Here is a 14,867-nt window from a genome sequence, read left to right as displayed (position 1 = left end):
TTTTAATGTTCTTAAGTTATTTATTATCAAATCCTGGGCAGAAGAACCATATCTTCCTTTTATTTTGATTCCTTAATAGAAAATCGTCATGCTTTTCCAGCATATTATCAACTCTGAATTGTAGTTGAAAATTACACGGAAAGCAACAGAGGCATGTCTTGAGTCAAAACCCACACAACTAGTAGATGTTACCAGGAAGCATGCCTCGTATGCCTTTACATTGAAATGGTGCAGTGGTTCAGTCTGGTAATGCTTACAAGCCTAGCAATAAGTTTTTGTAAACATTACTCTCCTCGTCTTTGCTTTCTTGCATTTTTAATAGACAATAGACAGTAAAACAGCAAACTGCCAACTTGTGTCTGGCTATCACATCTGTATTTTTAATGTCCCATGTCAAATTGCAAAAAGTTTGATTTAATTTGTTTGTTGTCAAGAACAAATTCGAATTTGTTTCAACTGAAACTGTGCTTGATTCTCCGTTTGGAAGAAAATGACAAAACAGGCCATTATGCAGTTGCAATTCACAAATATTATACAGTATCCACATAGAGTTGGGCTACATTGGCAAGTTAGGGAAAATAACTGTTCTATTAGCCCCATACAATAAATCATTATTCAGTTTCCAAAGTTATGCTTGAAGATATTGACAAGGTAGACGATGGATAATTCTGAATTGTACATGTGAAGAAGAGTCTTATGTTTAAGAATTATTTTCATTGCTTTTGTTATACCACTGTTTGAGTCACAAATTTACAAGTTTTAGAGAATTGTTTGCAAAGCAAGTTGTGACGTCACTATAATCCCATTTTAAACTACTTAATGAACAGTATTTGAGGAATATTTCACTGGTGATGCAGATCCCCATCGCTAGTTTTAGTGCAGTGTTCATCAACAAAGGTGGCAAAAAGGAAAAAAAAATGTACGTGTTAATAGGTAGGGAATGTGTTGGCTTCTTAATGCCATAGCAACACTCATAACCAACTACAAGTTTGACATTCAATACCCATAGGAAATCAACTCCGTCTCCCAGACTTGTTATTTGCCAGAAATCCTTCAACGAGTGTTTGAGAGAAAAAATAGTAGAGTACCTTGTTTTGCAAAGAAAACTTTTCCATGCCTTCCCTTTATACTGATTTGTACCCCTGCGTCCCCGTTTTCTTGTGTGTCAACATCACCTGGTCACACCTTTCCTTCTGTTTCACTTGTGATGAACATGCTTAGCATTTGGTCATCTTCAGCTTGTTGCCATAGCAGCTAGGGATGTGACCATTGCTCATTAAATAGTGAGAGAGAGAATACTTCACCTTTAACCTTTTAGTGTAGCCTACAGATGCTGCTGACCAATCTCATGTTTTATTCACAAATGGCTCCAGCCTCATTAGCCAACCTCAGCTCAATTAGGCCGTATTTCCTGAATGCGGTTCATGTAAGCGGGATCGGAGTCAGCCTTCCTCTCCACTCCACTCTGTCTATTTTGGTAGAGCTGTCCATCAAAGTTGGTGACTCAAGAAGTTCTTTCAAAGGTAAAAACTGTCAGGTACACACGTTTTTTGTGTGTCAGAATGATGTAATATTCAATGGCTGATTCTGCTTTGCATCATATGCCAGCATTTGACCGCTGATTTCACAGGTTCTGTTTTCACAAATTCTGTTGTTCCGCAAAATGTGGCTCTTTGGCTATGGTGCTGTCTTTTCTATGTGCTGCTGTATCCGCCCATGCTGAGTTTCTGCCAACGTAGTTTTACTTCTCTGTGGTTGTGAAATGTTAAACTTGTAACCTCGAAATTTTGTCCACTTGATTAAGACCATTGCAACATGACGGTTGAGATTATATCATAGTTACGTGGTCCAATGTCTTTGTAGGTGTGTCCCTTAAACATTGTATATGTATTGCTATTTTTCGCTTCACTTGTTTTATTTTTACACCATATTAAGCTAATTTTGTCAAGTGTGTGTTCCCCCTCTTGAAATAGATACCTATGTATAGCTGATAAGATTTGTTTTCATTTGTTAATTCTTTTTGAGTGAAACGGTAAATAGCCACTTTGCGGATGTACATGTTTTAACCCCGATTTTTTTTTTCGACACTGCTATGCATATTTTGGGCCACTCGTACAGAGACAAAAAGAAATGGACAAAACATTTGTAGGTGAAACACAACCATCAAAATGCACTATGAAAAGCAAATCTGTATGGACTCTACGACACAAAAAGTACACAATGCATGGTGTTGGTGATTCACCAAGTCTTTGAAAGACCAGATCCTCTTTAAACTGCCAAATTTGTTCACAATTGTGTGGGATTTTTTTGATCCAGGACATGAATAAGATAGAAATAAGCTAACTTCTTCATGGAGATGAGCGAAACCAATGAAAGTTATCTATCTCCGATTAGGATGGATACGATAATTATGATGTGTTTTCGTGTGTTCTATGTGATGATATCAAACTTGTATGTACCTTGTACCAGTTGAATAGGCCATTTACAAAAGACACCAGGTAATTTTAAACAGTTTCATCAAACAAGTTAAATATGAAATTTAATATGTTGCAATTGAACATCACCCTAAAAGAGTATAGTTCCTCAGTTTATTGTAGGATATAAATGTGTGGTCAACAGATCAGACATTGTTATTGGTATGAAAGCCGTGGTCATAGATAATGAGTTCAATATGGTTAAAATTATGCAAATATCAGAATCTTCAGGGGATCAAAAGAGAAAAGTATGTTAGGTGAATTGGAAAAAGGAAGCCTAATTATAATTATGGTGCCATTGATTCCAAACACAGCTGTACAGTTTCCACTTTGTATTAGTTAATCAAGCCACTGCACAAGTTGTAGAGTAGGAGCGATGGCATGCCAAGCATTGTCAACCACAAAGTACCACTGTAAGCTATTGCTGAGATGATATTTGAGAGCTGTTAAACTTGTCAGAATCGTGGATGACACCCCTCTTTATTGTCACCTGTAACACATTTCCAGCGATTTGAATATGGTAATCCTCTTATGGGCCCAGAGGCCTGTTTGTGGTCATTTTCAACTGTACAAATCAACCATCTGATACCAGTGACCTCTGGCACTAAACTGTCAGCAGTCATTGGTACAAGACAAGCCCATACCATTTAAGAACGCAGTCTGCGCAATATTTAGCTAACCAATATAGCGGTGTGTGTAAACCCCCTCCCCCATATGTTCCTCTGCAAAGTCATAAGTACCTGTGATCCTCTCATGCGGAGATTGATTGAGTCGTCAAATTTGTCTGCTGTTGCATCATTTATCAACTTTTTTTACAAACCTGTATGCTCTGGGTTTTTGGTTACGCTCCCTTCAACTTAGAAGCCCTTAGGGGGGGGGGGTTGCTTGGGGACAGATGCAGCATGACTTTTTGTTGGATAATTTATAAGTCAAAAGACACATAAGCAAGGTGAATTGTGGTCTTGTGAAGTTAAACCCCCCTCAACAAACCTTTCTAAATGGCCTGGCTTCATATCTTCTAAATGCCATGGTTTAATATAGTGTGCTTTCAATGAATTAATCCCTTCCCCTTCCTCTGTGGCTAAGCAAAGGTTCATATTTATTTGAAATACTAGACATGAAATATTTTCACGCTGGTTGGAAAGAAAGTCAACCAATTTTCTGCTGATATTCAAACAGACTAAGCTACATTGGAATTATTTAAATTACTGTGGTTGACTTCCAAGCTGTGACAGACTGATAAGTACGTGTTTTTTTGTTTCATTCTGTTAATATATTCTTACCATTGTTACTGTAATTTGTGATTCAGTTATGTCTGTGCAATGTCATCGCCCTTGTAACAAAATTGTATCAACAGTGTTTCTGTCATAGTTGAGCATTGATTAAAAGCTTAGGCCGCGTTCAAAAAAGTGGTGGGGGGGGGGGGCTGGAGGAATTCAGGGGGGATTCAAAAATTTTTGGGATAGTCGAGGGGGGGACTTGAAAGTTTGCTCTGACTATAGGGGGGACCTGTTAATACTTTGACTCCCAACATTTTGATGTCGTCCAATGGTTCTAATGTTAGTAATAATTAAACTGCAAATCTAGAACCGTTTGGCATATGTCTTTAATCTCAAAAAAGTCTAAAAATGTATGAATGCCATTAAATTCTCGTAAAACATATTGGCCTTGTAATGGGGCAAAAGCTACAACTGTTGATAATTTTTCAATATTTCTATGCAATGTATCAAACACAGTTTCTTGGTGTCTCTCTACAGCATGCTGCTGAAAAACACTATATTCAGTTTGTCAACAAAGCCTGTTTGTCTAAATATTGGTGATAATTGAATGATACAAATGCACGGTACACGTAGGCTGTGTTGGCAAGCTGAATACTGGACAGCTCAACATACTGTAGGGAGTAGAACAAGAACGCAATTGTATAAACTGAACAAAAATATTGTCAAAATAAAAAGTTAATACAACTACTGCCCTGCTACTACATACTGACAATGACAGTGATACATGTAGCTCTGACTCTGATGTAGTTAAAGAAGAGTTTCGGTCATAGGACACTCAATTGACAGTGAAACATACATCTACTTGTACACAAGATCCAGCCAGAGAGCAACACATAGAAGACTAGGGGACTAACAGTTACCATGGATTTTTGAATTCTGGCATATGAGAACAATCAAATAACAGACAAAAAAGATGTGGTCACCATACTTGATCTTATACAAATGTACGATGAAAAGTCAGTTTTTCTAAAATCACTTAAAATCAATATATAAAACCATTCATGTCAAGTTCATGCAGTGAATGAAATTTTCACATCTCATTGTACCAATAACACAAAAGTAAAACTGAGAACAGTAAAGACTCTAATTTAAATGGAAAAATGTGTGACTAAATGGAATCTTTTATTTTTTATCAAATTTGGCTTTATTACACCCAAAATTTCTGAGATTAAAACATTAATTTCACGGAATATTTTAACCTTCCAGTATTGTCAATTTTGTAAAACATTTTATAAGTGGCATCTAAGTTGTATATATTTTGTACTTTTGAAAAAAAAATTTTCTGTAGGTCACTGTGCTCATTTTTTCACAATTTGGTTCAATGTAGCTAGGAATACACAATTTTCATACTCTCTCATTACTGCCATTTTGTGTGCTTAATAGCTGGTGCCATTGAACTGGCCAGAGTTGGATAAACTCAAGTTGGCTTAGACTGAGAAATCCAAAAAGTTCACTGATGCATTTAAAAATGAATCAATTTAAGAACTTGCTCTAGGTATATGGCTCTACAACCTGCTGATAAGAGATAGTGTTGAACATCTGTGTGCAGAACAACACATTACATGTTTTTTTTGACTCTGCGTGCATTCCTAATAAATATGCGGCAATATGGTAATTTTGGGAGGGGACTTGAAAATTTTTGAGGGTATTGAGGGGGGACTTGAAAATTTTTGAGGGTATTGAAGGGGGGGATCTGAAAAAAAAAAAGATTTCAATCGCGATTCCTCCAGGCCCCCCCCCCCCCTCTCCCCCCCCCCCCCCATTTTTTTTGAACGCCGTCTTAGCAGCTTTCTTAAGGTAGAACGGGCCTAGGGAGACAGAAATTCAGGCTTTCAAATTTTATCAAATCTCTTCTGACACGCCTCATGCCTCTTGTGGGGCTCATTTTAAAGTTCTTGATGAAAGAAAAGTTTTCACTGTCTTAGTTTTTTGAAAATCGAAAATTTTATTTTTCCCCATAGAGTCAACACAGGGATGGTGGCCATTTTGAATTTCAAATGTTGGGAAATCATAGGTAATTTCTCCCACATATACCAAAGTTTGCACAGCGACCCCTGAATTTTATTTTTGCTTTGGTAAGAGAATGGTCAAAAGTTTCATTGAGGAAAGTTCGAGCAAAATTTTTAAGTCTTTCATTCTCAAGGCGCATACTACCTTAAACAGGCAAATCACATCAAGAAGTGTTTGTGATCACAGTTTAATATTTTTATAGATGTGTCCAAAACTGTTTTCCATGTGGTGTGACAACACTTTGTATCTTACATTTCTTTACTGAGGCAAATTCATAACTCTAAAGTGGTTTTGAAACCGCAATTAGACTATGCATCAGTTTCAGATTAGTCTTTCACATCCATAGTCCTGTGTACATAGCTCCAAGGTCATCCTCGAAAATTGCATGATTTGACCAAACTGTGGTGATGACAAGGTGAGGGAACATATGTGCTGTGGGTTCAAATTGAATGTGCAGATGCTTCAAGAAAGCTGTATTGTGTGAAACAGATGATCTAGTGGTGGACAAAATGTGTGAATGTGAATCTGTTGAAGTGAGCATTTCTGAAATATGCAGATTGACCAAACAAAACAAATGAAGTCAGAAGTCTGCCATAGAAAATCCTGGCTAAATTTTGTTGACAGATTACTACGTAGGCTGTACTAAATGGTAAAGCAAAACAAATATCCCTGATAGGAAAAACATCTCAACAGCCATTTCAAAAAGAATAGTAAATTGAAAATAAACTTTGGTAAATCTGATGATGCACATGATCACTACATATAATTCAGAAGTGTTTAAAAAAAGACTTTCATGACAAAAACTGATCATTTGAGTTGAGGACACTGAAGTAAAATAAATACTATATTAGACAGTACAAATGCATTTATCTATCACTTGTACATTTGTTTGTACAAGGGTGTTCACAATCTTCCCATAGATATTGTATGCAACCTACTAAACTTGCATCCGAACTGCATCATACTCATACTTGCTGTCAGACTTTACACCAACTGTTCATCTGATTGACTCATAGAGACATTCTTTACAGAAACAGGCACTTCTATAGAACCATGTTATTTCAACAATACACTATTAACCCATTCTACTCAAAAATGTGGATCTCAGTATCCTGATAGACTGTGATAATCTTTCAACATTCAATCATACCAAGGCTATCTTGTACAAGATAGTTATCACTAGTGACACACTGCATACCTCATACATTTCCTCCCAATACAATACAAATTACATTAGTAGTATTACTATGTCTGGATATGTGCTCAGCTTGAACACATTAATGCTATCAAACATGTTGCTGTATGTCTCTGATTTCCCTTTCCTTTATAGAATGATTCAAAGAGATGTTGAACTTGAAGTTAGTATGAAAAGCACTTTTATTTTGGTTAGTTCGCTCTTACAACAAGTTTTAAATTTGTCAGTACATGTTATCGATATTCTGTCAAAATCCCTCTTAAACTTTCAACCCATTCTCAATTTCAATCATTGCTGCCTTTTAATATAACACAAATAATGCTGTTTTCCTGTCCAAATTTTTGACCACCATTTCCAATGATGTGAGGAAAATGTAATATTGATATCGTAAAAGAGCAGACTAATGTTACAACATTGTGCTCAGACTGGTGAATCAGTCATCACAAATTCTTTTTTCCCCTGAAATTATAATTTGTAAAATGAAATCACTTTCACAATGAAAACTACAAGAAAGCTCAAAACTAAAGCAAAATAATGTTGTTTTGGCTAATACAATTATCCATATTTCCTATAGTACATAATTTTATCCTCCTCAGCAGGGCAATTTGTTAACTGTGAGTGATATAAAAAAAAAGCAAGTTAAGGGAGCTTACACATCACATCAAGGCCTGGTAGGACCTAGAAAATTCAGATGTCCTACCCCAACTATTGCCTTCACATTTTGTTCATTCCAAAATTAGCAGTACCCATTTTTTTATTCAATTCTATATTTAAGCATGCAAATACGACACAATGAAAGCAGAAAGGTAGAGAAAGAAGCCTCCACTTATTGTTTTCAGCCGTTCATATTGTCTGAACAAGATCCTGTGTTTAAGTCAACGACTTTTTTTCCATATTTTTCACACATTCACCCTTCCCAATTAAAAGGGAGAGACAGAGGTAAAACAACATCAGCAAATAGAAAATTTGTATCAGTTTTAGTTTAAAATTGTTATCAGTTTAATTAGGGAATTGCTCTATTGTGTTCTGAACCTGGCAGGATCACTTTGCAAACATGCTGGTATGAAATTGGGAAAACTGAAAAAGTTCAATATTTCACCCCAAAAGGACTTGCTCGTGATATTTTATTCTGATGATTAATAATTCAAGAGTTTAATCTTTCATGTGTTGTTTGCTTGGTATCATTTCGTTGTTGCTAATTGGTGGTTGAAATTGAGGGGAAACATTTCACAATCAAGTTGTTCATTTTTCATGGTTTATTTTATGGAGAGCAATTCATGCTTTTTTTTTTTGCTGGAAAGGGAGAGGGTTGCTTTATGTCAAAATGCTAAAAGTGGAAAAGGAATTGCAAAATTTTTTTAAAAATTATTTCTAAATAAATGTCTTGGCAGAGCTAGTGAACCCAACTGTTGATGTATTATTACAGTAAACAGATCATATTACAAAATATCAGCTTATAGGGGACATTCTAAGATGCTGACTCTAATTGCAAAAATTTTGTCCAGAAGTAGTCTCAGTCCAATTGGGCGTCTTTAACTGTGTAACATATGTGCCTACATTCACATCTGGATCAGCAGAGTGGTGGCTCCATCACCCTCAGTATACAACAATGTCTCTTCTTTTCCCTGTAAATACTCAACTTTATCAAATTTATGTTAAGTTGATATTAAAGGGGATCAAAGCACTGAATACTTCAAGCCCCCACATTCAGATTATAATGGGCTCTTTTTGTCCTAACTAGAAGTGTGCAAGCCCCCACATAGAACGTAGATGTACATATTTTGTCATTAAATGGTGTGTGATCATTTGTTGACAAATGCAGTTACTGTGTTACCTTCACTATATCAACTGGGTTTAGTGCAAAGTTAAAGTACCTTCACATTTTAAAATTTCAAACTTACAGCCTGCTTTTTGCCCCCTTTTCTGATGAAATTTATGAGTCTCCGCCACGCATTGAAAATGTGATATTTGTGGGCCTCAGGAAACAAGTTTATCACTCTGCAAGTACTTTGTACAACAGAGTGTGGCAAAACCATGTGGATTACAACTGTTTTCACCCCTTCCCCTTCGTAGTAACATTGGATTTTCACATTGTATATAGTGAGTTTGCCTTGTGTCATTTCTGTGACGCTGTTGAGTAATGTGTGCAATATGTGGCAACCATTGAAAGGGAATTCATTAGGTATATAGGTAGGACGTCTAGCATTCCAAGTTTCCTAATTAATCATGCGATTGTAAAAGATATTTTGCTGGAATTTGTCGACAGTGAGGAAAAAAGTTGAGGTTTATAAGTTTAAATATCTTGACTGAAAGTAACTTTTGTCATTTAACTTAATATTACAACTTTTTGTAATTATGAAATGCCAGTTCAACAATCTACATCAACCCTGATGAAAACATTTGAGTACAGAAGGTCTTGATCAACTCCATTAACGCACAGACTCAGAATAATACATCACTGCTATATATTAGCATTGCTGATGATAAAAGCACGGTAGTGTTGAGTGAATGCTGTTAGTTGACAGGGCATGTTATGATGTTAGGGACCAGTTGTATCACCGCTGGTGTGTGCTGAAGGTCCCTGTTCACTGTTTTAAAACAAAGTCTTTGACAGTGACCTTGTGTCAACTGTTCCACATTGTGTCTGCTACCCTTGATTTGCTGGTTCATAATGAGCAATGTTCTTATATGGTGATGGAAAACTGGAGTCCCAATTATTTATTTTCTGTAACTGTAGGGAAAAATGTATCAAAACCTCTCTCCTTCAGCATCATACAGTCATGAAAATGTATGTATTATTCAATGTCACTGTCAGTCTCTGTCTCCTTCCCCTGTCTGCTTCCTCTCTATCTGGCATTTGCAACATCATTCTTTTGGTTTTTAATACTCATATTTACAGCCACTTGTTGACAGAAAGTGGACTTTGGAAAAAGTGTAAACTACCTGAACTATTTCTCAGAAAGTTTACCATCTGAGATTGTTTTCAGCATGAAATTTAAGGTGCCATTGGTATAGGGTGTTGAATCCACTCTCCTGTAATGGCTTAAGTATACCAGAAAACTTTTCAGCTCCGTCACTACTCTGGTGTATTATAGCTCACACTAGCAAATTACCCACTTCTGAACGGCATTGCTGTTTTGACTTGTAAGGTTTACAGCCTCATCATCTGTACACAGTGGGTATTGTGAGATGGACAATATGTCTAAATTTTCCTGCTATTACAATGTTTGAAATAAACACGGACCTTGTGTTTCCAGCCCTCTCAGATTAAAGGCTTATCATCAAGCTAAAATGCACATGTTCTTTTACCCTTTTGTTGAATGGTGATGTGCCGCAACCAGAAATCACTTTTGTTTCTAAGAATATATTCCGCTTTTTCCTTTTGTTGTGTTTTTATTGATATGAAAGATGGCACATATGCAGATGCTGATCATCAGGCCAATATACATTGTGTCTGCCAACACATCTGTGTACGGAGCACCTGAAACAGGCTGCAGGAGACAATGTGACATCACATTCAGTGATTTTTTTCTGTATCAGCTTAATAACCTGAAATGTAGCATATCTTCTAACTTGCTTGTGGCTTTAAAATATATTAGATGACCATCTCTGGGTTGAGGTTTGACCAAATCTCCCCAAGTAGACCACTAACAATATTCCTCCGTGCAACAAAAGTGATATTACTTTGAACTGCTATTGGAGAAGCCTGTCATGTTTTTTTGCTGAGGTGCTGTCACTGTAGACGGGATCTTCTGAAGTAGTTTGCTTGCTCAAAGAGAAAACCAAGACCGCCTCAGATCAATGTAGATCCCCTCTTACATTTCTCATGCCAAAGCTGAAAGAAGGCACACTGATGCTTTGTGGAGTAAAAAGTCCAGATGTACGATTGTTTTATTACTTTGTAACTTACTGTGGTTGTTTTATTATGTTGGTTCCACCACAAAACATTGGTCCAGTCTTTCCCCTCGAATGGACATACCACAGCATTATGTTTGTGTATGATCCCTTGAACATGTACCATTGCAAGATAAATTACCCCCTGGACTAAATTACCCATTGACGTCATTTGAGTTTTCACAAAACTATAATTCATAAAACAATGCCTGGTACTGTCACACATAACTGTTCCCCACAAGTTTGTTTGTAGACGTGAAAAGAGTGAGAATTGTATGTTAGTTTCTCACTAACCGAACTCTTCAATGGAGAAGCTTTTATGAGCCATTTCATAGGACTTCTTTCGTATAAAAGTTTTTACGAGTATTCCATTTTCCATCCTCAAAGCAAACCAAACTACCTCTCCCCTTTCATGTATCTTAATTTCTCCTACCATACATGTTGCTGAAAACTGAGTAAGTGAATGAGTAAGTAAATCATGTCATGGAAAGAATGTGAAATCAAAAATAAGTGAATGAATCGGGGGAAAAAAGGTCACTCTTTTAAAATTAATATGCATGGTAAAAATGAATACTGGTACACTGGAGTCTAAAACTGATTGCGTTAAAATTAGCGATTGAGTGGAATTAGGAATAGCATGATCAAATCACAGTAATAAATTGATAAAAGTGGAGGGTATAAGTGTAGCATTGGTAGACTGGGGAAAACTATATGCTCCAAAATTAGCCATAGAAAGCGAGAAATTAAGGGGGTTTGCACCAGTTGTAATCTTCTCTTTGCATACGTAGGAGATTATTTCTGTAATCTTTGGGTTTGTGGCTAAAATAGAATTTTTCCTTTTGTTTTACAGATGTGACAGATTTCTTTTTCACAAAATTGATGGTGCTCATTGTGATCATCAATTTAACTGTCACATGCCTGTGTGTTTGATTTGAATCCAATGTGTCAGATGGTGTAATGCTGCAAGACAGCAAAGATTTTCTGCACTGTTAACTTGGATTTTTAATTGTCCTTAAGCTTTTGACCATTCTCCTGTGACTAAAATATGCAGTCCGTTCTTTTTTTAATGCCTTGAAGTGGAAATAAAAAAAGCGATAAACTTTTTAGAAAACTGTAATCTGTGTACAAGCTTTCTGTTAGCACATTGTCGGTATTCCCTTCCATTAACGGTGCAAATTTGGACTTTTCAACTTTTACCAAAAGTCTTCTTTTGGCACATGTATACCTGAAAACAGAGAGAAAAGATTTCACCCAACTCACAACTGTCCTTTGTGCTCCCATCACTTCTGATCTCAACATAGACCCTCAAAAAATGGGTCTATGGTCTCAATACATCGGATGATGTTTCGTCCATGAGCTTTGTATCTCTTGTGTTGGTTTTAATTTCACCAACGGTGAACAACAGGCATTTCTGCTCTGAGCGTTGTAAGAATTTGCCTGTTCAAGAATAATGCTTTTTAGTAGCCTTTCTCTTCATGATCCTTTCAGTGTAACATCAAAAATTGGCAAGGAAAACTACATTATCCATAACACATCGTAGTTTTTACTATGCTTACAGAAATGTTCACAAAAGGAAAACCAAATAGAAACCAAATACAGATGTACCAGTGTAATGTAGGGTAAAGTATGAAAACAGGGGTTACTGTATTTACACAAAGTCATTAAAAGAACCAAACCATAACAATACATGATAATCAATTATTCCAGTCAATTCCATGGCATTTCTCTTGTCCAAGCTCCAAGAATCGGAACAAAAAATATACAAGTTTGCTCAGCCGTATGCTTATACCCCGGTACTGTACTTGTAACCAATTTGTTACTTGTTGAAAAATTATTAATCCAGTGCCTGCAAAATCCATGATCAATTATTCTGATAACTTCCATGACATTTCTGTTGTTACTGTTCTTGAGAAATGTTCAAGTTCTGGGAATGAGAACAAAAGTATATCATTCTGCAGTACCCTGCCTTAGGCATGTAGTTATAATCGTACCAGTACTAGTACATGTGTGCTGAAAGTACTACTTCAATATGTGCAAAATATCCTAGGGCTTTGACATAGTGCCCAGTGTATCAAATAAACTGTATTGTTAGAGAAAAGTTGACTCACAGCGGCAGACAGGATGAAAAAGTGGTAGGATTGGTCTGACAAAGTACTGGAAAAAGTACAATCCCAGTATTAATGAGGAGTGCGCTGTAATTCTACAAACAATCAACCAGTGGTCCAATTATTTTCTGTGGTATTGTTTGCGCCACGCAATTGGTACCATCTAAATTTTTAAAAAAATGGTAGCGGTTCTGAGACTACAATGAAGCCAGGCCATAAAAATTGATATGTGTTGCAGTATGGCTCTTCCATGCAGTACACACAGTTCAGAGTCTAATCAAAAGAACTTATCACATGTGACACCGTTTATGTTTGTTGACACGTAAGTTTCAAAGGTTTTTAACAACTTAGTGATCTCATTATATTTACCCTTTATACACTGATGAAATATCATAAATAGAAAACAAGAAAAATAGGTTTAAGTATGAAAATGGCAAAAATGTTGATGTCACTAAGGAATTTGGTGCATTCACTCTGAAACCTCAGTCCATGGAAGTTGACTGACGTAACTCTAGAAAATTAGGTGATGAAACTGATGAATCAGAAGAAAGATGCTGATATTGAACCACTTTACCTTCCAGGTCACTCGGGTGACAACTCCAGCTTTCAGAAAGTACAGCTGAATGATACACAACATTTGTACTGTTTGTTTGTACCTCATACTGGTAAACATACTGGTAATTTCTCAGTTAATAACAAGTGATGTTCTGTTCTGAATGTTGACGATTTAATAGTCATCAAGTAAACACTGTTGTTCACCCAAGATTGTTTTACTTATTTCTTTATTTTCTTTTTTTGGCTTGTTTGTTTAGGAAAGTTTTTTTTCTTTGTAAGTATTTTCAGGGGAGATTGAAGAAAGTGTAATTTTTACAAAATTTTGACAAAGTAGGAATGTAAGACAATACAGCGTAGACCCTGGTCATCATCAAGTGTTCATAATTCCCTCCAAAACAAAACAAACAAGCATTCAGAAGCTGATGGATGTACTGTGCCAGTGCATAGACACCGTCCACAAATAGATCTGTATAGAAAGATGAGGGTGTTGAGGCAAACAGCCGAGAGCATCAGCTCTCTGCGTGTACCAAAATAGAAACTTCTGGCACACGCTACCCATCGCAACACTGTTGTTATTTATATCCCAGGAGTAGATTTTAAGGGTTGTTGTTCAGCATTTTCTTTTGGTTATCACCACGAGGTCAGAAAATTAGTAACGGGGTAAGAAAACAAATAAAGCAGCTGTTGAAACCTTGTACTCCGCCTAATTTTCCCACTTGGTTCCTTTGCAAATTGCTTGAATAGCTAGTGTTACTGTGTTTTCATGTGTTGATTGTTATAAGCCTTCTGGGTGGACAGAGTTTGAACAAAAAATATGACACAAAACACAAAACAAAATGGAACAAAAAGCAAACAATATTTGACTTTGGTGTTTCAAAATTAGCAATTAATTCATAATTGATAGTTTATTTTTTATTTAATCTAGCGTGCCAAATTCAAAATTAATTAATTTAGTGTGTCTATTTATTTGTTTAGTTATTTATGTATTAGTTGTTTAGTTTTTACCTGCCTGAGTTGTAGTTTTTTGTACAACTCATATGCTGTAAAGATGCATTTCTAATAGGGACAGTGTTTTTAGTTTACCAGATATACCAATGCAATTCTGTACCAAGAATAGCAGAAAGCTGCTAAAAAGTGTAAATGAGTAATATTGACTGTTAGTCTGTATATGGTAGTGTCATGATCTCCCATACTTTTATTGTTTTCCTAGTTTTGTTCATAACTTTTATGTCCATTTCCCAAAGTGCATTATTACGCACAAGATTAACATTAAACTAACCTACAGTCATCCCTCCCAAGAGAATAACCCCAAACAATCATGTGATATTTTTTACCAGTATTACTATAATGATGT

General features: G+C 36.2%; 1 protein-coding gene across 11 annotated transcripts in view; it reads left to right on the top strand.

Annotated features, from left to right (window-relative positions):
* The window catches only part of LOC139121141 (myocyte-specific enhancer factor 2C-like), a 91,262-nt gene that overhangs the window by 47,652 nt on the left and 28,743 nt on the right, over nucleotides 1-14,867 (top strand). For 2 of the 11 annotated variants that reach the window (XM_070685808.1, XM_070685802.1), the window contains exon 1: nucleotides 1,385-1,523. The exons of the other annotated variants lie outside the window; for them this stretch is intronic. The gene's annotated coding sequence lies outside the window, so the exon portion shown is untranslated. Of the gene's footprint in view, nucleotides 1-1,384; nucleotides 1,524-14,867 lie in introns of those variants that run through there. 11 annotated transcript variants of the gene reach the window in all.

This window comes from Ptychodera flava, chromosome 21, assembly GCF_041260155.1.
Source record: "Ptychodera flava strain L36383 chromosome 21, AS_Pfla_20210202, whole genome shotgun sequence".
Classification (NCBI taxonomy): Eukaryota; Metazoa; Hemichordata; class Enteropneusta; family Ptychoderidae; genus Ptychodera; species Ptychodera flava.
Note: the sequence above shows the minus strand (reverse complement) of the source record. Positions and strands in the feature narration are given on the sequence as shown.